This window comes from Equus caballus, chromosome 17 (assembly GCF_041296265.1).
Source record: "Equus caballus isolate H_3958 breed thoroughbred chromosome 17, TB-T2T, whole genome shotgun sequence".
Taxonomy (NCBI): Eukaryota; Metazoa; Chordata; class Mammalia; order Perissodactyla; family Equidae; genus Equus; species Equus caballus.
This window is the reverse complement of record NC_091700.1, coordinates 61,071,401-61,091,777: the sequence shown is the minus strand read 5'-3', so window position 1 is coordinate 61,091,777 and position 20,377 is coordinate 61,071,401. Positions and strand designations below refer to the sequence as shown.

Here is a 20,377-nt window from a genome sequence, read left to right as displayed (position 1 = left end):
TCTCTACCTCATTCTCAGCTGATGACCTTACCAAGATAAGAATGGGACAATAAATGTGTTCAGAGAAGAAAAATGTTATCTACCGACTCTAAACTTAAAAACAATACCTGAGAGTTACTGACCACTGATTGGCGCCTGGCATTGCATATCATCTCATTTTATCCTTACAATAAACCTATAAGGTAGTTTTCTTATTATCGCAGATGAGGAAACAGGAACAGGGAGGTTAAAACAACTAATTGCAGTCGTATTGGAGCCTCGAGTCAAACCAGGTGGTCTGAGTGGAGCCCAGACCTCGATCTGCTTGCAAACTGTAGGGGAGGAAGACATTTTCTCTTCCCAAACGGGGGTTCGTCTGGCCGGAGAACGAATTAAATTCACATGAGACAGAATAGCAAGAGAAAATTAAAGAAAGCTTTATGAGGAACCATGGCCCGGGGCCTTTCTTCCCGCAGGAAGAAAGGGCACCAAAGAAGTGGGGTGCACATAATGGTTATATACCCCCAAACAGGGTGTTTCACATGTGATTGAAATGTCCCTCCCACAATAGTCACAAGATTGCCCTGTAGGCACAGCACTTGATGGACACAGCAGGTTATGGTCTGCTATCTCGATGGGCGTAGCAGGAGGCAAGTCTATCGTCTGGAGCTGGGCGGTCACAGGTGAGCACAGCAATCAGTTCCTAGCCTAAGGAAAGATGCTTAATCCTTAAAGAAATGCCAATGTTGGGAGGGGGAGGGAAGTCAGTTACAGGAGGTTACCAGACAAGCACAATAAAATGCAGATTTAAGTCCTTGCCTTTGGTATTGATTAAGAGTTTCTAGAGAGAATGTCATCTCCTTTCTTCTTCCTGGTACAGAGAGGGAGGCACCTTTTACAGATAGAGATTTACCTTACAAATGTAAATGTGTGCTAACAAAGGGCAAGTTCCATTCCTCAGAGCCTCCTTCCCTGTCCCAGTTTATCAAAAGCAATCAGCCTCAAATAATCCTGATGCCAAAGAGACATATCTTGGGGTGGCCAATTTCAGGTCCCCACAAAACCATAAACTGATGTGCACCGGCTTGTTTTATTGCTGTCACCTACTCAGTGACCACTATGTGCTAGACCGTGTTTGTGGTGTTGCGCATAATAATTATACCAGAAAATGTCTACCAGAAAATAATAATAATTATCAGTGTGTTTCTGTTCAAAGGGTACTAGACTTTGTCAGGAAATCAGAGTTTTAGTCTCTGCTCTGAATCTGCTCATCTCTTTCACCATGAGCAACTCCCTTGTTACCACTGGGCCTTAGTTGTACCATTTTTAAAATGAAGAGGATTGAATGAGCACAAAGGACCACCCCAGGTTTAACACATTAAGATTTTTGATAGCAATATGCACCGATCCATTTCTGGTTAGTGGTGAATTAAAGATAAGCAGAAAATCTTCTTTCTTTTTTTTTTTTTTGGTGAGTAAGATTGTCCTTAAGCTAGCATCTGTGCCAATCTTTCTCTGTTTTGTGTGTAGAGGCACAGCATGGCGTGATGAGTGGTGCACAGGTACATATGCGTCTGGGATCCAAATCTGAGAACCCTGGGCTGCAGAAGCAGAGTGCAGGAACTTAACCAGCATGTCACCAGGTACGCCCCTATGATGACAAGAAAATCTCCAGTGCTCCATTCATTGAAATGTTGGGTCTATGTGCCTGCTTCTTGAATCTGTGCAGGCTCTGTGACTACTCTGACCAGTAGAATAAGGCAGAAGTAACATTGTGCCACATTCTATGTCTTGGAGCACTCATACTTGAAGCTCTATGTCGCCATGTTAGAAATTTGACTATCTTGCTGGAGAGACCACATGGCAAGGCCCTAAAAACTCATAGTGAGGGAGAGTGTAGCCCATGGGGGGACACCATTCCTGCCAAAGTGCTGGAAATGTGAGTGAAGCCATCTTGGATCTTCCAGATGAGCTCAGCTGCCAGCTGAATACCATACAGTAACCCCATTTGGTTCCATTTGGAACAGAAAAATCATTCAGGTAAGCAGGGTCTGAATTCCTGGCCCAAAGGTTGTGGACCCAGTAAAATGACTGTTGTTTTAAGTTACTAAATTGGGTGTGGTTTGTAATGTAGTAGACAACTAGAATAGTTCTAGTTCTAGAGAGATTCCAGTTCTGCTCACAGGCCTTGACTGCCAAGTTTGCTTTCCTGCCCAAAACCATTGCAGAAAGAATAAAACAACTATAAACAAAGCAAGTTATTGAATCATCTACAAATTGAGGGAAAAAAGTTTGCAGCTGAAAATGGAATGTCAGATCCTCAATGTCTGTACATGCCTTGGCCCAATTAAGAGTATACTTAAATGGGAGCAGGTAGGAGCCCCAACAGGCATTGAATGAAGTTGCTGACAGAGCCAAAAGAAGGCCTCATAATTAGGGACCTCTCTTAGGAGGTTGTTCTCTGAACACAACATTTCTCACACCGAAACAATATAATCAACACAATTTATTTTTCTGTTCATTCCCTCCTCATTGAATGTTTTTGTTTCCCTAACCTTGAGAAATAAAGTCTATTCTGATAGTGGCGGCCTGAATTTGAGGATATGTCTAGGCCTCACTCAGAGACTATATGACAAGTAATTGCATGTAAACAGTAGAACTAGTTAATTGAATATTAAAATTGGTTAATAGAATATTTCATATAGAGTGAGTTTAGTAATTAAGAGACTAACTCTCTTTACCCATTCTACAATTTTCCAGTGAGTGAGTGCCCAAGAGAAAGAGAAATAGTAATACAAGTGAAAATCAATAAAAATCTGATGTGTGTGGACTGGTGGGACTTGCAGGGGACTCTGAAAAGCCAAACACAGCTAACAACTAAAGTCAGACCATGGAGGGAGCGCTCCTAGAGAAATACATGAGAACTGCAGCTTCTAGGGAAGCTGTTTTCTCTGTGTAGCTGCTCCCAAATGGGTCCACAACCAAGTGCCTGGTAGTGAGCTTGGGGCTATTTGATCAGCAGGACCAACACTTGGGATGAGAAACAGGAGAGCAAGGACCAATGGGGACCCTCTGGCCCCCACACTGTTGGTCTGTCACTGTATCTGATTGTGTTGACCTTCTGAGAGAATGGCTTTCCTTTCAATTTCCTTTTCACCTCCCTAATCTCTTAAAAATTCCTCTTCTGGCTAGTTCTAACTTAGAATCTCACAGAGCATGGGATTCTGGGAAAATATTTCCAGCTTTGCCCCAGTTACCATTACACAATCCAGGACCATGTGACATATACAGTGTAGGGAAGCTGAAGGTAACCAGTTATTCTCTGACTGAAGCAGTTAATACTTCAGGGCATACTCTCCACCCCCATTCTATATAGAATATTACAAATAAAACTCAGAAGAGGAAAGGATCAAATTTAGATGTTAAAGCTAAAGGACACATTTACATGTTTATGATATTTGCTGGCATCACGAAAGCAATTGGTATATTACACCAAAGACATAAATCTTCATTACTGTTTGTGTAGATTATATCTTCCTTAAGAATTACAAAATTTCCTCTGATATTAGCACTCCTCTTACTTTAAAACTATAGCCCCTAAAATTCAGAGGGGTTTTATGAGAAGAAAATTAAGTGAAAAGTTTTCGAACTTGAGAATCTCACCTTTAATTTGGAGGTGTCTGTATTCAGCAGGTTCTAATCTACATTCTCATTTGATGACCTGATCAAAATCTTTTAGATTCTTGGGATCTTGTTACATCAGCATCTGTTTCTAGCCTGGAAAATTAAACAGATGAACCTTGACTCCGAAATGTCACCTTCTCATTATCTACAATCAGACCATTGAAAAGATGATATACCTGCTGAGGTCTCAGCTGTATCTAATTCTGCAATCACAGAAGGATGAGCATTCAGAATGTAAGAGGACCACAAGAGTTTCTCAGAGAATCAAAGAGAAGGGGAGAGAGGGCCAGTTCTAGCTAGACTGTGGAATTTTGCCACTGGGTATGTGATAGAGCTTATTTTAAACCTTTTTCATTGGTCCCTTAAACCATGCTTAAGTTAAATCTAAGAAAAAAAAGTGTAACTTTATGGAAGAGGCCATAAGTTAAGAATTGTTAAAAAACAAAGAAAAGACACTGATAAAGAAAGATAGTTTTAAGACTTTTTTAAAAAGACCTAGAGAACACCTAGAATTTTGCAAATAAAATATGGTTGAGTCATTTCAGACAGGTACAAACACATTTAATTTAGATATATGCAGAATTTTGACCCCTCTAATGCTCTCTGAATTCCATTGATCCATTTGAACATAAAAGATACTCTTTTGACCTCACTCTGCCTCTAAGTCAGAATATCTGCTAGATCGACTAGGATCATAGGTGATCTGCTAGCTTCCTGCCCCGGGGGATGTGGCAGCTCCTTATCTTCAATTTCTTCTCTACTGGATGCAGGATTTTCACAGTATCTATTTCCCTTTATCTTCAGCGAGAATGTAAATCTTCCTAAAGGAACTAGAATCATCATTTAAAACCTTGCACTTAGCTCCAGAATGATTCAAGCAGAGAGAGTAAGTCCCTTACCAGTGATCCTTAATTTTGACTTACAGATTTTGGCTCGATAGGAGACATTTCTGTGTCTGTGTTCAGGCTGTCCCAGGCTTCCCTGATGAGACTGATAGAAAAGGCATTGACTTGCATCAATTGTGATGATAGGTTTTATGACTGGACTGAGATCAGAAATTCATTTTACAGACCACTGAACAATTGCTAAATGCCTGCTCACCTCAGTTTCCAACCATTCACTAATAATTTTAGTCCTGGGGTGGATTTTGTGAATACTGGTCAAATGCCACAAGAGTAAAAACTTGAATCATTGGAAAAAGAAGGATGATAATGCTTTAATATGTGACCTCGTTGTCCTCTAAATTTCCTTTTCAATGTGTTTGTTGTGAAATCTCTTCTTAATCCATAAATTTCACATATTAACACTCTCACTGCCATTTTAAATTAAGGACTTTATAATGGATTGAAATAAAAATTAATTTACCATATATTTTATCTTCTCTCTGGCATTCCCGTTTTTATGTTTAGACTGTTAAAAAGAAAACAGTCCTCTACAGCTAGCTTTCAATAGAGACTTTAAATGTAATATCGATTTTAAATAATTGTAGACCCCTATCATCAAAATTACTAGTGTACTATGTGAATTTGACCTGTGTGAATCATACCATGGCCACCGGCTAAATTTGAGTTATGAAAATATGTTGATAAATTAGTGATGGTAGGCTAAATTTCAGTGGTTTAGAAAGCAATAAAGTCATTTTTTTTAATTGGTGTAATAGTCCAGGGTGGAAGTTTCATGTTGCCTCCATGTTGAGGATTCCAGGCTGCCATATACATTTGTCTTTCAAGACATTGACAAGTGCAATTAGCTGGAAGGGGTGAAAAGTATGGATGGGTATATTTGAAAGACTACAGAGAAATTTTAGAAGAAAGAAAAGAGTTAAGAACAAGAGAATTCACAAATGGAAGAATATGTATGTTAGATTCTCCCTCATTAGGACCCTTGATTTCAGGTGACACAGAAACCTCTCCAAGTGGGGAATGTGTTGGCTTATACGGCTGAATATAGGGGCTCAAAGAGCATCATGTCTCATTTTTTCTCGGTCCTTGCATTCTACATTCCTCTGTGTTGGCTTCATTTTTAGTAGACTCTCTACTCCTAGCTACGTACACAGTGCCGAGGATACACCCTCACAGTCTCACTGACACTATAAAAATAACATTTATTTTGTTATTATCCACCCCACCCCCCAACCCTTGCAAAAATAAGCCCTTAACATTTGATATCCTTAGTTCTGTCTGACCATGTCTGGGTCACATGCCCATCTCTGCAGTCAGGGGATACATTTTAATTCCATCAGAACCACCTGGACAGAGAATGATATAGGGAGGTCCCCAAGAAATTTGGGTGTTTTTACCTTATGAAAACACAGACCATTCAGCCATAATCCCTAAATGTCCTTTACATATGAGGAAAAACATATTTGTGTAATATGCTAACTCTTTAATGTGAAACTTCTCCTATTACTGTACTTTGATTTTTTTTTTGCAGTCAAATATAGTGTTTTTTAAACCATGGACTCATTTTCGCCTAGTTATGATTAATAACCCTGAGTTTCAAGACGAGCCTGAAATCTAGATTTTGATGTGAAATAACCTAATTTTTAAAACTAGGGCTTAGGCCACCCCAAAATACTTCTGTGGGTTGGTTTTGGTCACTTAGGCTGCAATTTTGCAACCTCTGCCCTAAGCCCATTAAGGAGATAAGTTGTAAATTTCTCCTAGAATGGGAGGTGTTGAAGGCTGGTTGCATGTGTGTAAGAGAGGTGGAGATTCCTCATATTGGGGGAAAAGAGAATGCCAGATTCTCAAAGTGACCAAGAGGGGCGCCAGACTCACCATCAGTGTATTAAAGGCTGAGGAACTTGGACGGGAGTAGGTGGAGAATATCTGTGGTGATTTGAACTCCAAGAACTTTAATCTTGGGAGGTAGGTAAAAGTCCCTAAGATCCTGGTCAAGAAGCATGAGCAACAGTGACAGTTATTAAGTGAGAGACAGTGGACTCCCTTTTTACTGGACTATGGCAGCTACAGCGTTCTGGTAAAGCTCAAAGGAAGGAGAGAGAAGCATGAAAAATGACTAATAGTGGACCTCATGCCAATATTGGTGAGTAGACGATTTGAATCAAATTTTAAAAATAAAAAAGAGTGATACATCTTACAGTATGTCTTGGAACATTCATACCTATTACATTAGCATAGCTCAGAAATCTGAGGATGGCACACTCATAGATCAGGTATTGCTCAGTGCTAACAGCTCCTGGCAAGGAAACACACACAGACACAAACACACACACTACTGAAAAAAATGGAATAGATGGAAGCCTGAAATGAAGTGCAAATCATACTAAATTTTTTTGATAGTCCCAAACAAATTGAAAAAGTGACAATTGAAGATTGGGATGCTATAGCAATGTTTAACAATAGAAAAAAAAATTAAACTGTGAAAAAGTAAGATGATTAGCCATTATATTGTCTTAAAATGAACCATTTAAAGTAGGCAGTGTCTGAGATGAGTGACACCCCCAAGAGACATACTGGCCTCTTCAACTAATGAGGAGCTTGATTCCACTTTGTTTTGAATGGCATGTGATTTCATCTCGCTGGAATTACCGGGGCAAAGGTGCTATAAACACACTCAAATCACCATCTCACACTAGTTAATGACACCTCTGCCTGACCCAGGCCTGCGTCCCTGACCTTATCCACCTTCTATATCAGGAGAAAATGAAGATCATTATGGTTATTTTTTTCTACCTGCTTTAAATCCTCACTGAGTGATAGATGCCATGTTCATGGGGGAAAATGTTGGGGTGGGCATGGAGGTGGGGAATAGGTTGCCTCAATAATCTGGTTTTAAGCCATTCACAAAGAACATGTATGCAGTTTTATTCTCTTTCCTTCTTTTTCTCATTCCGAAAAAAAAAATAATATAGAAGTAATTGCTTTTGGGTTATACATAAAAAAGGAAACAGTACTGATTATATAGTTGGAGGGCATTCTTATGAGTAGATAAAAAGGAGATATAGTGAAAAGAGATGCTAATATGAAAAGCATGCTTGAATGATAAACACATTGGAAAATACAAAAAATATTTGTGCCTGTTTGAAATATCCTTTTTATTATTTTGCAATACTGGGATAAGAAATACAATATTTAAGTGAAATGGTATTAAGAGTTAAATCACATTAAAAGTATGATATTAGATTTTGTCTTTATTTTTAAACCATAAATTAAATAATGATTTTATGATTAAATCACTTACAATTTATGCAATTTTTTTCTATGCTTTCTGGAATGAAGCTTTTGTAGAGTTATAATAAGGAAATAATCCAACTTCTTAAGGCAAATAAAAGTCAATTTTTTGCTTTCTTTTTTTTAGCTTTATCTCCCCAAATCTTTCCTGTACATAGTTGTATATCTTAGGACGTTGCAGGTCCTTCTAGTTACGGCATGTGGGATGCTGCCTCAGCATGGCTTGGTGAGCAGTGCCGTGTTCGCACCCAGGATCCGAACCGCCGAAACCCTGTGCTGCCACAGCGGAGTGCGTGAACTTAACCACTCAGCCACGGGGACCACCCAAAAAGTCAATTTTTAGTATATGTGGTTTTGCACTCATGAAGAAACAAGTATTTCTCACATAAAGCCAGAAGACTCAATTAATAAGTATGCTGATATAAAACCTTACATTTATTTTTGAAAATTAAAATTGGAACATGTCATTGTCTACCTTCAAATGCACTAACATTTTATTAATTGAAAAATGGAGTTTGTCTTTCATTTCTCTTTCTTCCTAGACAGAGATCACGGTTGTTGACCTCCACCAGCTGCAGCAGCACCGCTGTGTGCCTCTCGCTTCCCCTCCTGGCAACACAGGCATTGTTCCGCAGCGGGAGCTCCTGGAATTGGTGGGAGAACTTAGGCCAGCGTCCATGTCTCACATATTTAGAAAAAGAGACTTAGTTGTAGCTTCAGTTCTGAATCTTGATTGAATAAGCACTCACATGTGAAGTTACAAGTCAGGTTGATTTAGGATTGTATTTTTTTAATTATTAGAGCAAATAATCAGAGCTTGGTTTATTAAAAAACCCAACTTTTCAATATTAATTCACACTGGCTGCTTTTTGCTTTTCTCTTGTGTTGTCCAGTAAAAAGAGTGAGTTTTCAAGCCAACTAGAAAATGCAAAATTTCATAGGTTGTAACTCTTCATTGACTGCTTATCCTTTTACCACATCCAGACCTAATGCGTTTCCATCCTGGGGAAGGAGAATCAGCTAAGTTGTTAAACTGCTGCCTGGCTAAGCGCTCCGTGAAGAAGAACGTGGCTATGAGCAGCCAAGGGCCATTATGACTTAAATGCTCACGAAGGTCATCTAAACTTGGCTTCATCTTTTCCCCGTTTTCCACAGTCCATTTAACAATTGCTACCGTTGACATTCATCCTTTCTTCCATCTTTGTTCAGGTTGATCTGACCTTACCAAAGCAGAGCGGGCCTCTGGCAGTGCCGCCAGGGAGGGCTCCCCGTCCGACTACTGGGGCTTAACCAGCTCGGCCACACATCAAAGAGTGATATTAGTTTAAGAAAAATAAAGGGAAGAAAGAAACAATAATCTTTCACCTGACAGAGCAGTCTAAGAATGTGAAGGAGTTTACTTTAATGAGCTTCCGAACAGAACTCCAGCAAACTTTTAAATGTATATTACTCTATTCTAGAAATTCTGTAAAATGTATGTATTCGGATCCCCTGGCATTTTTCTGATCTCGAATGAATTTTAGTTAATTTGTTTAATTATTTTGCCAAGATAACGTGTCATGTAATAAACAAATCTGGGCTTCGTAAGGAGAGATTTTAGGATCCGGTAAGTGGGGAGGCATTGCATGTGGCTGGGGGACCTTTGCAGTAGGGAGAGCTCTCCAACCGCACAGCTGCAGGTGTCTGAAGGGCTGGGCAAGAAGGGATTTGTCTATTTTAGCGTGGAGCAAACAAGGCTACAAAGGACTGGGTGTGGGGAAGTGGGATGAAAGGGTGGCATTAAAAGACAGTAGATCAGAGAATGTGTTACAATAAGGCAGCGCGTACTCAGAAGGGGCTGTATGCTGGCTCTGGCTGAAGGTATGTCAAAGATCCTCCTGGGGAAGGAGAGGGGCTTAACAGAAGTTTGGGCAACAAGCATCTTGTTCTGATTGATGCGTGAGGACAGTAGCCCAGCTAATGATTTACGAGGCAAAGAATGGGAATTTGGAGTCTATGTCTGGTCTTGTCATAGGGAAAACAAGAGGGATATTCAAGTTTTCAAAGGTTTTAAATATCACCAAGAACTTTAAAAAGATGCTATAACTTTAATATAAAGAACAAAAAAAGGGAAACAATTTATAATAAAATAATCTGAATTTTAAAATGCAAATACTCAGATAAGAATTTGCTAGAAGTCAAAATGAAGTTACATGAGATTCTTGCATTTGCATATGGAGTCACCCAAAGCGAGAGAGCTGCAAAAAGCAGACTTAAACAGGTGTTTCTTTGGTGGTTTAAAATCTGTGATCAGCATGGTCATTAGTGACATGATTTTCTATAATGAGGAACAAATCTTGGTAAGGTTCCAAAACAAACAAACCCAAAACAATCTTCCCTAAATTTAAAAGTTAGCTACATTCCTGGATGATGCGTTTCTATTGAAACCATGCGAAAATATTTGTGTCCGTACATAAAATGCAGTGGGTTGCCAAGCTCTCATAATTATAAACAGTTTTATCACTTACAAAAAAGCAGGAGATGGGACCATTTTTTTCCTCATGTGGGACCTGAACAAGAAGGCCTTAATTTTCCCCTCAGCTTGACTAAACTTTAGAGGAGTATATTCTCTTCTTGCCGCTTTGAGATGTAAATCTTCCAACCTCTTGCCAGTTTGAAAATCCAGTTTTGCAAGGACCCAGGAGCCATCTCTTTGAAATATAATCTTCAAGGAAGTTAGAGCCCCTGTCTTCCATTCTCTGTGGGTGGACAGGAGCCTAACTTTGATAAACAATAATTAACAAAAACAGGTGGCCTAACAACATTGACCAACCGGCCAGTAATGTCCCCCAGTACTTTTCCACTAGTTTACCACAGCGCTTAAAAAAGCTCCCACTTTTTGTTCCAGGGAAGTTAAATTCAATCTGTCTACCTCATTGCAAAAGTCTTAAATAACGTCTTCCTTGCCTGTTTAACTGGTCTGGTGCAATTTTTCTGTGACAGACTCTCCTGCACATTGTGGTAGATCCACATCTCAGACCCCTGCCCACTAAATGTCAGTGACTTTGCCCACTTAGAATATAACCAAAAACCTCCCATACTATTTTCAGAATTCCTTCTGCACGTGGTCTGACTCCCTGGAGATCCATTGATTTAAAGTTTAAGTATCTGAGACTTGAAGACCAGAGTTCATAACCTATTTTCATACCACTTATTTGTAGGTAACCCTGAAGATGTTGCTTAAACTCTCTGAGATTTAGTTTTCTGCTGTTTATAAAGACACTGTAATGATGCCAACCTTTTATATGACTAATCGAAACATGCCTTACACTGGAACCACTTTATAAGTAAATTACACAGAATTATCACAGCACACTTGTTTTCAAGTTATCTCAATTCAACTCCATTTGAGAGAGAGAAGGCGGCTGAGAACATTCAGAGTGACTGGCTGGAAGCAGGTGGTTATAGGTTTCCTGGGCCTCCTGTAGAAAGCTATTGAAGAACTAATTAAGGGCCCAAGAAAACATTGCCTAACAAACACATGTAGCCAGGAGACAAAGGTAAAACAACAAACAGAAAAAGGATGAAAGCCTGGTGATTGTACTGAAGAATTCTATAACTGAAAGGCTTGACTAAATCAATTTCTAAATATGATCCTTCCAGAGAATTTTAGATAAAATATATTGGTAAATACACCATGCATTTCTACATACTCTGATCCATTTTTTGAGTTGTATGGACAAAAATCAGTTTACTACACTTTATGGATGATGTAAGAGATTTACAAGAGTAAATTTGGAAATTGCTCATGAAAATTTTGCACCTTTTGTTGCATGCACTGACTTTGGATTCTAACCCTCCAGGTGATTCGTGATTCCTCTGGATTACAGAGAAGAGTCTCCAGACCACACTTAACAGCCAAGAGTTATTGGATATTTACTGTGCGCCCCAGATTGCGCTAAGCCCTTGACATTCCTGAATTCATTTAAATTCCACAACTCTTTGATCTAAATACGAGTTTAGATGTACTTGATAATTTCCCCTCCCTTCAAAAAATTTCAAAATGTGTTTAATGGTTGCCTGATGTAGGAGGTACAGAGTACAAGGAATAAACATTATCAGATTTGCCTCCAGGGAGTATAGTCTGTAGAAAAAGGAGAGCGGACAATAGAAAGTCAATGTCCCAGGAAATGCAATAGAGATAAAATCTTGAATAGCACTTAAGAAACCATGCAAAGAAAAATGGCTGCTAGTTAGGGAGGTCACAGATGTGGCCTTTGAGCATGCTATATGTTACATAGGTAACAAGGTACAGATGGAGGCGAACTGTGCCAACTGCATTAGCGTTGGAATCTGAAGACGCAGCTTCCTGTACAAAGTCATTTAACCTCCCTTGAACTCCGTTTTTTTCTATCTGTAAAAGGGGGATCAAATAAAGGCTGGATCAGGATCCAGGGCTACTGTTTAGCCAACATGTACTCGTTCATTATGCTGGTTGCTTGTGACAGTATTTGTTCTGCTGTTTGGGGTGTTCATTTTGATTGGTCAGTGTCCACACTGTACCAGTTGGTAACTATTCTGAATATCACCTCTGCTTATGCCACAGGAGCTTTTTGACTGTACAATTAGTTTATGTTAAAGTATTTTATAAAATTGTACATATATAATATGTATAAATTATTATATTGTATCATATAAAATATTATATAAATAATAATAGCTATGTTTGCTCAGTAAGTATTTTGTCAATTTACAATTTGAAACAGTTTGCAAGTATAATTAATGCATTGAAAAACCCTGTCATATTTATCTTTGATTTCCCCATGCTCCTCTGGCCTAAATGGAGAGGTTCTCTATGTTGTGACCTCGTCTGCTTTGGTCCCAGTTGAATAAGAAGAGTGGATATATATGTTAAGGACAGGGGCCTGAGACTTGTAGCATGGCCTGGGAAACAATTTGTATAAATCAGATTCCTGTTCTTGGCAATTTGAACTAAGAATATTAGAAGGGATTTGACAATTGGTAGAGAAACAGAAGGGAAAATAAAACAGCAATTAAAAAAATAAACAAAACCAAATCCAGATTTCTGTTCCGTGCTTGAATCTCACTAAGGCAGGACACTAGAAAGTCCACACATATTGCTAAGGCCCCAGGGCTTCCTTGAGTCTAGAAAACTTCCTCAACTTGGTCTTGAGCAAGCCCCAGCCTTGTCTACATTTAGTCCTTAAATTTGTATGGACTGCTCCTTATTACCTCTGACAACGTACATTCTTAATTTGATCTATTTTTGATGAATCTTTTATCTTTACAGCAAAATTATCCTAATTAAAATAAATGACTTACTCAATTTTGTATCCTAGTGTCTAGCAAAGTGTCTTGCACACAATAGACAATCAATAAATATTAAAAAAGAAAATGTCTATACCTAAAAAAATCTTCTTCTAATGAGTTTTTGTTTGAATTGTCAACACTACCATTTGAGTAGTAAAATAAAATAAAAGGATGAAATACAGAAGAATCTTAAAACCCACTAAAATGAGAATTTTCCCTTTTCAAAATGCTTTTAAGAGATATAATTTTCCCTAAAGACATATGATTTGACCTAAAAACTCCTCCCTTTCTCCCTCTTTTAAAATACACACCATAAATTGCCCTCAGACAGCATTTGTATTCCTGTTTGGGTTGATAAAAACCTGTGTAGTTCACTGCCATCTTCATTATGCATGAAATGTGACTATATGGAATATACTGTGACTCTAGGAGCAATAATGTATTACCCTGAGGCTCACATAGATCAAAATCTGATGGCTAGACTGAGAGAGAGGATAAAATGCAGGTTGAGCAAACACTTTCAGTTGAGGTTTCTTGACTTGACAGAATAAAGGTTTTATGACTATTTGGGCTGTTTTATAGTGAGTATCGTGCATCTATCAAGAAGGCTGATGACCAACCTACTCCACTATTGGCTCTAATAATATGTGTTCATCTGTTTCTTATGATAATATTTTGTCATTCAAAAATTCCCTCCTTATTATAGTGCATCGAAGCATATTTTATTGCCACAGTACTTCTCACAATGTCTTGTTCTTATCTCTAATAAATATTTGTTCATTAAATAATTCATATTCTAGTCCTGGTAATAGCCCAAGGAATGTAAATCTTGGATAGAATAATTTAAAGAGAATGTGACAAAACTCATTGTCCACTAACAATTAGAACTATGCTTGTATAGATTTACTATTTGTTATGACTAGGGCTAGTTTTCTACCAATCTCAATTCTCTCTTTTTGTTTTTAATAGAACTTCTGAGTTTTAGGTAGGCACAAGGCTATTCAGCAAATTACATTTCCCAGCCTCATTTGAAGTTCATTGTGATTAGAAGTTATGTAAACCACTTGTATATTGCTCCCTTAAAAGGAGATTTTGCCCTTTCTTCCCTCTCCTTGAGATATAGACATGATAGAAAGATCTGGAACAGCTTCCTCAGATCTGAAAGTTAGAATCTGTGTTTTGCAAATGGCTGTGCTGCCATACTAGCCAGCCATATTCTTCTGAAACATACTACAAAAGAGAGAGAGATAGGACTTTAAAGATTCTATAATTTCCATTCTGTTTGTTATAGCAGCTCAGACTATACCCTATTAGTACACTAACATGTTAAAATGCAACTTCCAATTTATATCTCCATTCACCTCCTCGTGTTCTTGCCTCTTGAAGAGATTATTCCCCATTGTCCAGCTGACAAAGCCTTAATGATTCTTCTATTTCTATATCATTATTTCCTTCCATCATCTCCTCTGGGCTCTCGTCTATTTTCCTAAGCTCTCTGGTTGCCCCATTTTCTGCAGTGATTTGTAAACATTTTAAAATCAGCCTATCACCCTTATTAATTTGCATATTTCTAGAAGGCAGGAATGTAACTAATACCTATGTCTTCATCCTCAGCTCTTAGCACATTTCTTGGCACACCCTATAATTCAAGAAATGCGGCTTGGATGAATGAACACAGAAAACCTCCAAAAAAGGGGACCAAAACCAGAAGAGAGCATCCTGGGGATGTTGGAAGGGGGAAGGAGGAGCTGCCTTTCCAAGGGGCTTCCCTAAGGACAGAGGAAGAAGGGAGAACACCAGGAATCAAGGCTTGATTGTTATGCATGTGTGCCTCAGGTTGTTTTTTTTTCCCCTTAATTTTAATTTCAATTTTTTAGCACCAGCTGGCAGAGCCCACTCCTCCCCTGCCAGCTGCCTGCCTGAGATGTTGGCCAGCTGCCAGCAGCTGTGCCTGTAGAAAGAGGGCGCCCCCAGATATTCTAGACAGGCCACTGAATATCACTCTTTTAAGCTTTCTTGAGAACTTGTATTTTTTTTAGCATCTAATCATTAAGCTAGTTATCTTTTGAACAACTTTCTTCAAGAATTAAAGTGGTTGTGGCTCTCTAAAGAAATGTTTAGTTCACATCAACTTTATTTTCATGAAAGCATTTACATATTCTAGACACACTTTAGATTTTTGTTTGCAATTCTCAAGTGTACAAAGAAGTTCCAAGATCTAAATATCATAAGAAAAATAGGTACTTCAGTTGAGTGACTGCTTATTTCTCTGATTTTTCATTGCTTTTCTTGTCTTGGCAAATGAGATAGTTCAAGAAGTTCTTCCCTTTTCTTTGGTCTCGGGTTTGTGTCATGATCCTATCTGTAAGTGACCATAAGTTGTCACCTAATGGAATCAGTTCAGTGACCTGTACAAACTAAATTAGCAATCTCTACCTAGTTTCTACTAGATATGTGTCTAAATCACAGTTGGCTGTCTTGTTAGCTGCCTCAGTTAGAAGTTCAGGGAGAGAATGGACCAACCTAGCCTTTCATCCCCGGGGGATGTCCCTTAGCATCTTAGAGGCTCATTAACAGAGCTTTCGCCCTGAGATTGACCATAGTGTATTTGTTCTAACAGGATTTCTTACTTTGAGACACGGTAAACGTCTGTTGCAAATCCAATTGACATTTAATTTTTAAATTATCTTCTGTATTTGTTTGTAATTTACTCAGGAAGTACGCATAGTTCCCATCTGTTGAAATATTGATTCTGATTTATGATTTAGTAAATTAAGAAATGGTTGGTTCGCATATTAAACTTCACAAGTGTCTCACAGTATTTCACATTTATATTGCCCTTTAGAGTTCTACAAAGTCCTTCCATGAACGCTATCTGTGAGCATACTGGGGAAAAGAATCATGTTTAATTCATCTTTATATCCTCAGCATCTAACACAGTGCTAGCACATGGAAGCTACATAATATGGGGTTTTTAATGAAGTCATTTGAGTTTCTCAGCAAGTCAAAGAAGATGATGAATGTGACAGTTTTACAACATGTCCAAAATGCTTTGATACTCCTTTTACTAGTTTCCTATTTTTGCTGTATAACAAATTACCACAAAGTTAATGGCTTAATACAATATAAATTGATTAGTTTACAGTTCTGGAAGTCAGGAGTCCAAAATGGGTCAAAAATCAAGGCAGGGCTCCAATTGTTTGGAGGCGCTGGGTGAGAATCTGTTTCCTTGCCTTTTCCAGCTTCCAGAGGCTGCCCTGCCTTGGCTTATGGTCCTACCTCACTCTGGCCTCTGCTTTGTCATCACACCTCCTTCTCTGATTCAGACTCTCCTGTTCCCTCTTAGAAGGACTTTTGTGATTATATAAAGCCCCCCTGGAAAATCCAGGGTAATCTTCCCTTCTCTGGATGCTTAATTTAATCCCATCTGCAAAGTCCCCTCTGCCATGTAAGGTAACACATATACAAGTTTCTGGGATTAGAACATGGACATCTTTAGGGGGCGCCATATATAGCCTACCCACTCCTCAAGAGGAGGAACATAATTCCGCTTCCGTCGAGTATGGACTGGCCATAGTAATTTGTCTATAGATTAAAATGCAATGGAAGCAACACTACCTCATTCTCCAGGCTAGGTCATATGAGTGAATACAGCTGTACAGCTTTGACCTTGCTTTCTCTCTTTCACCTGTCTCTCTTGGGAGATGCGTTTTGGAATCCTAAATTATTTTATATGTATATAAAAATAAAAGGTCTGGTTACATTGGGGTTACTGTGTTAGAGAAATGACCTGGTATTTTGCAAGACGTATGAATTCTACAGATCTGCTTTACAATATTGTGCCTATAGTTAACAATATTTTACGGTGCACTTAAAATTTGTTAAGAGGGCAGTTTTCATGTTAAATGTTCTTAACACACACACAGAAAATGAATTTGGAGCTAAAATTTGGAGGAACACGTAAACACAAAAATTAACCCCTCTGGAAGCCTCAGCAAATTTTGGGAAGGTTTGTATTTTTATAATTACAGGAGATGGGACCTGTAGCATTTCTCTGGATATTAAAGAAAATGTTAATTCCAGAAGTCTGGAAGAATTTGGTTCTATTCCCAAATTTTTATCCCAGTCTGGATGTTGCTCCAAAGCAACAGCTTAAAATAAAAAGCTCAAGAACTGAGTTCAATGTTTTCTCCCATAATTACTCACTTCCTCCAATATTCCCTATATTAATTGCACCTGTACACACCTGGCAGTCATCTCTCACTTTACCATCTCATTTCTTACATGCAACTGGTCATCAGATTTTAAAGGCTCTACTTCTTAATGCTTTCAAATCTTTCTCCAACCCATTACCCCTGTGCACCCTTCTATCCATACCTTTATTTCTCACCTGGGTTAACTCCATCCACAGGCCCTGGATGTTCTTGCCACCTCTTGTTTTCTCCCTTTCTGAGTCATTCTCCTTCTTCCTTTTATAGTTATCTTTCTATAGAGCAAATTGGATAATGCTGTCTGAGGGACTGATTCAATTTACTGAGTTCTTACTATGTGCCAGCTCCAGTGTTTCACCTTTTACCTATTGTACTAGTCTGCTTGGGCTGCTGTAACAAATATCATAGACTGGGTGGCTTAACCGACAGAATTTACTTTTTCTCATTTCTCATGGCTAGAAGTCCAAGATCAAGGTTTCAATTTCTGGTGAGGGCTCTCTTCCTGCCTAGCAGACAGCTGTGTTCTCTCTTCATCCTGACAAGGCCTTTCCTTGGTGTGCACACATGGAGAGAGAGAAAAAGAGAGCTCTCTGGTGTCTCTACTTATAGGACACTAATCCTTTCAAATCAGGGCCCCACTCTTCTGACCTCATTTAACCTTAGTTAGTTCCTTAAAAGCTCTGTCACCAAATTCAGCCACACTGGGGGTTAGGGCTCCAAAATATGAATTTTGTGGCAATACAAACATTCAGTCCATTACATCTATATAAGTTACTTAATTTTTCATCACAACTAAGCTACGAGGTAGATATAACTATTACCATTTTATAGGAGAGCATACTGAAGCAAAAAAAAGGTAACCTCAATTAGTATTATGTAATACTAATTAATATACAATTTCCTGGTTATAGGGTTCATGATTGTAGCCCTGGGCAATAATACTCAACCATTAAGCACACTACCTTTCTCTGGGTTCCTGTAGATTTTACAAATAAGTCCCTTTCTAATTTCTCCCACTGATTGTTTGCCTCTTTCCTTTTGCCATCCTAATTTATCAGCTTGTAGGCCATAATATGTAAGCTTCAGTGCCTTTGTACATGATGCTTTGTCTAGCCCACTTTCTACTCATTTTCTAAAGCTTCTTATATTTGTCACCTCCTGAAGGAACCAGCACTTACCTACTCTCAAGTGAGTACCTTGTAGGAAGTAACTCTCTTCCTATGACCTCCCATGACACCTCTTGCTTATCTGTTACCACACTGGGTGGTCATTGTTTTCTCTGCTGCCCCTCCAATTGTTTAGGAACTCTTCGAATTTAATGACCGGGTCTTGGCTTTCTCTAGCAGATAGCATAGTACCTGACACATAGTTAAATTTCCATAAATGTTTGTTGAATCAATCACCTTAGATTCTGTATAGCAAGTTTGGGTCATCCCTTCCTAGCATCAGAAGGTATAGTTTGTCATCCAATCTGTTCCTAGTTATGTTGATGACTGAGAAGTTCAGCGTTCCAAAAACTTTTCCTACCTAAAAGGTGTAATATCTGTGTACAGATTTAGTAATGTTTTTTGCATTTTAAGTAACAGTGCCCATTCTTTTGGAACAAACTTTACCTATGCCTCAAGACTTGAGAATGTGGAACTTACAGAAAATTTCATTCTACTATTAAACTTCGGAGTGTAATTTTTAAAGTGGAAACAGAATCCAGGAGTTATATTTAGTTTCTAAATTGGCATTTAGTTGGAGCATAGTATTGAAAATTGTCTCTCAATTTTCTGTTAGCTTGTCAGCTGGTATATAGTTCAATGACTTCAAGATATAATATCTGCTACCATAGTAGCCTAAGTACCTTAAAAATGATCTGTGACTAGTGGAATTAAATTTTGTATAGAATAGGTGTCTTCTTATATACTAATGATCATAAAATACTGTTCTCTTATATCAGGAACATAATAAGAAACAGTCATGATTTTTTCATTCCTAAAGGAATAAAGAGTTTGACAAAAGCCTTTAGGCTTATGGTGTATTAATAGATAACAACATGTTCATTTTGCTTATCTGAATAATAATTACATATTTTATGAGTTCAATCATCAACTTTGGAAAACTCATTCAGTAGCAATCCCTGGAATCATGTATTTCCATTTTGCATTAATTAAATAATGCCAGTTATAATACAGGTTGCCAAGATAAAGACATTTTTCAGCTGTTAAATTTCATAGTTACTTATAAGACAGGAGGAACTTCGAAGTTTCATAACCTGGTGCTTATCATCTTAATTGTAAAGACCAAATGTCAAGTTGTCTTTACAACGATATTTAACAAAGCGATTTTTGAGACTCTTGCACCTTATACAGTCTATTTGTGTTTTAATATTCAGGCATAGGTTTTAAGATGAAAGTCTCTCCCCTCCTTGTTATGTTTTATCGCTAAAGTAAACACTTCAGGGATGTGTTAAATACAGCTACCATCTTTTTTTAAATTTCAGTGTAATACATTCAGATTAGCATTTCTATGAGACATAGGACAGAGCAGATTTGTGTCAAGGGAAAGAAAATAAGAGAGAGAAAAACAATACTAATACGAATAAGGATAGATCTAAGGTTATGCATCATTTATCAAACTGCTTCTGAGAAATATTTATAGTATCAGCAGTTATTTGTTTCTTTCATTTTCCAAAGAGAAATGTGTTAAGTTCTTTTCTATTTTCATATTGCTGTTATCATTGCCTTAGTAGAGTGGAGGGAGCATTGGGCAGTGTATTAGTTTCCTAGAGGTGCTGTAATAAAACACAACAGATCGGGGGATTAAATAACAGAAGTTTCTTTTTCATAGTTCTGGACACTGGAAGTCCAAATCGAGGTGCTGGAAGGGTGGTTTCTCCTGAAGCCTCTCTCTATGGCTTGTAGACTGTCACCTTCTTGTGGCATGACCTGCCCTCTGTGTGTGAGCATCTCTGGCACCTCTCTGTACGTCCTAATCTCTTCTTCATATGAG

General features: G+C 38.3%; 1 long non-coding RNA gene across 1 annotated transcript; it reads left to right on the top strand.

Annotated features, from left to right (window-relative positions):
* The first annotated feature begins 6,378 nt into the window (after positions 1–6,378).
* Positions 6,379–13,896, top strand: LOC138918529 (uncharacterized). The gene is made up of 3 exons (XR_011427996.1): positions 6,379–6,711; positions 7,987–9,719; positions 11,702–13,896. It is a non-coding gene; the product is annotated as an uncharacterized lncRNA (long non-coding RNA).
* Positions 13,897–20,377: the final 6,481 nt, after the last annotated feature.